The sequence below is a fragment of the Diaphorina citri genome, unplaced genomic scaffold (genome assembly GCF_000475195.1).
Source record: "Diaphorina citri unplaced genomic scaffold, Diaci psyllid genome assembly version 1.1 scaffold5789, whole genome shotgun sequence".
NCBI classification, from domain to species: domain Eukaryota; kingdom Metazoa; phylum Arthropoda; class Insecta; order Hemiptera; family Psyllidae; genus Diaphorina; species Diaphorina citri.
This window is the reverse complement of record NW_007383165.1, coordinates 1-2,977: the sequence shown is the minus strand read 5'-3', so window position 1 is coordinate 2,977 and position 2,977 is coordinate 1. Positions and strand designations below refer to the sequence as shown.

General features: G+C 38.9%; 1 long non-coding RNA gene across 1 annotated transcript; it reads left to right on the top strand.

The window, feature by feature from the left end:
- The first annotated feature begins 67 nt into the window (after positions 1-67).
- LOC113472492 lies at positions 68-1,144 on the top strand. Its single transcript, XR_003394771.1, has 2 exons — positions 68-518; positions 782-1,144. It is a non-coding gene; the product is annotated as an uncharacterized LOC113472492 (long non-coding RNA).
- The last annotated feature ends 1,833 nt before the right edge of the window (positions 1,145-2,977 follow it).

Here is a 2,977-nt window from a genome sequence, read left to right as displayed (position 1 = left end):
TATCAAATAAAAAAGTAAAAATAAATTAGTAAATAAATACTCGTGTAGGTACAACAAATAAAAATAAACAAAATTAAATGATAAAAACTGGTGGGAGGAACAATTTAAATAATAATAATATTTCCTAATTCATTAGAAAAAATATTAATAAAATAATGTTATTCTAAAATTCCATATAAAAAAATCAACATCCTTTGGATCAGTAAAATATGACTTAGCTGGCTTACAACTTACAATATTTAAGGAACTTCAAAAATACTCAGTATACAGGGTGTAGAAAAAAAATCGGAGACACCTTGTAAACCTAGTTACTCAGGGGACCTCAAGTTAAGATCTAACTAGGTCGCAAGTTCTCACGATGGTTGACTGCGGTTCAGGACGAGCCAATTAAACATGGCTAGAGACCATCACTCGGTGTATGGCAGAAAAAAATAGATATCTTTTCTTTATTCTGCCACCATTCGGCTACAGTTGAAGCCGCTACAAGATCAACATACCAGGGAACCTCAAAACGGGAGGTTTGACAGAGAAAAAAAATCGGAGACACCTTGTAAACCTAGTTACTCAGGGGACCTCAAGTTAAGATCTAACTAGGTCGCAAGTTCTCACGATGGTTGAGTGCGCTTCAGGACGAGCTAATTAAACATGGCTGTAGACTAGTGTAGACCATCAGCCCGGTGTATGGCAGAAAAAATAGATAATCCTTTCTTTATTCTGCCACCATTCGGCTACAGTTGAAGCCGCTACAAGAACAACATACCAGGGAACCTCAAAACGGGAGGTTTGACAGAGGGAACTGTCCCAAAATCAAAGAGAGAAGGAAGACAGGATAGGAGAAAGCCAGTCGTTCCGAGAACAAAAATAACGAGCATTATACCATCAGGATAAAATCCGCCCCGGGTGGGAATAGAACCCGCGGCCTAGCGCTTACAAGGCAGACGCGCTACCAACTACGCTCACTAGACTGGCAATTTTCCGCTTTTAAAAAATTGGCCCGGTTCCAAAGTTCCAATACTTTCTCATTACATTCTAAAGGTCCTCTGTTTTCCTCTCCTGATCTGGGCTCAAGAAGTAATTTTCTTTTGCCCTTGTAAGATTAATTATTATATTATGTATAAAATTATAAATCATCAAACAACACTGTTCTATGTTTATTTACATAGATTGTACAAAACCTTTTCAAAGACAAAGTTTGAAAATTAAAAACAAAAATTTGATCAAGGGTGGGGGGATTAATGCCTATGGCATTTTTCTGCCATAAAATGATAAATTATATGAAATACTCGAGTGTTCACTGGCAATAAGTATTGCACAAGCAGCTAGCACAACAGAAAAAAATCTGCTGTTTTTTTTTCCCCAAGGTTTGGTAGATGAGACTGTAACTACCAAGGTCTTATCGTTCCAAAATTGAAGAGAGAAGAAGGATAGGAGAAAGCCAGCCGTTCCGAGAACGAACCTTATCTGTTTAGGATAAAGTTCATCCCGGACGGGAATAGAACCCGCGACCTAGCGCTTACGAGGCAGGCACGCTACCCTCGTAGATTCGTAGAAGCTCAACCCACCCTTTAGGGCTGTTTGCCCCTATACCTAAGCCTCAGGTGGACTTTTTGTGTATAAGGCGCACTATCCAAGCTAACTAGACTGGCAATCTGCTGTTAACACACGGAAATTCTCTTACCCAATACTTATTGCCAGAGGACACTTATGGTGGATTTCACCAATGACTTAATGAAAGATTTCACTAATGGGAGAAGTTTTGATGGACCAAAAAGGATTTTTTTAATGGTCCAAACAGGGGTTTTTGAAACCTCTTCCTTTTTGGATCATTAAAAACTTCTTTTTGGATTATCAAAAACTCCTTTTTGGGTGATTCAAAATTCTCCCATTAGTGAAATCTCTCATTAAGTCATTGGTGAAATCCACTATTAGCTCCGACAGCTCACTTGGTCCTGGGTGGTTCAGAAGAGTTGACTTCTCTGTACAGGTTAGGTCCAGTCAGAGGCTCTCACTCGACAGGGTTCTGGTTCGATTCCAGGTCCTGGGCGTCTTTCATCCACTGGTCGATTTCGGCGCGGTACATTCGCCTCTGAAGAACCTCGCGGTTCCGGGGTCGACACCCGATAAACGTAGCGATACCCTGGGAGGGGGGAGAGAGGTGGAAGAATTAGGGGATATTCGCTAATTGGATTTTGGACCCAAAATTTTTGGAGGTCTCATCGTTCAAAAATAGAAGACAGGAGAAGAAAGGAACCAGAAGTTCCGAGAATGTACCTTGTCTGTTTCCCCCAGCGGAAAGATGTAACTTAATTAGCGCTTACAAAGCAGAATAAAGCTAACTAAAGTTAAGATTAAAAATACTTGATTGGAGAATATGATTTAGAAAAAAATGCCATTGACCTGAGCTGTTTCCTCTTCAGTCGACACAAACTTCACCTATTCAGCTGAAGTTTTAGACGAGGAGGATTCAGCTCTAGGTTTAATGTGCTTATGAGAGAATTCGTATTGAAAAAAAAGACTCGGTATCGGTAATTTTATGTAGGTCCATTCTAAGCACTGGATTCTATGTGAAGTAGTATTTGTTTTCATAAATTTAATAGTAAATGAAGAAGTTTAAAGGTAAATAAATCACTTACCCCCACCACCAAGTCATTCCTCAGTTTCTCCAGTAACTGGAAGTCTTGAATCCAGCTCTGAATTTCATCCCACTTCAGGTCTACTTCTTCGTGAAGTAACTTCTCCTCTAAAAAATAAATAGGAAAAAAACGATTCGTCTCAATTTTAGTTGGAAGATTCGTCTCAGTGAAAAGGTGAATGATATCATGCAATATATTCGTATCAGATTTTTTCCCCTCGAAAAAGGTCTATAACTAATTCGTTTCAGGACTGAAAAAGGGTACTGCATTTTCAATTCTTTGTTAACGAAATGTCCAACGATTTTGGGTTGAGAGCAATTCTTTTTTTTTTTTTTTTTTTTTCA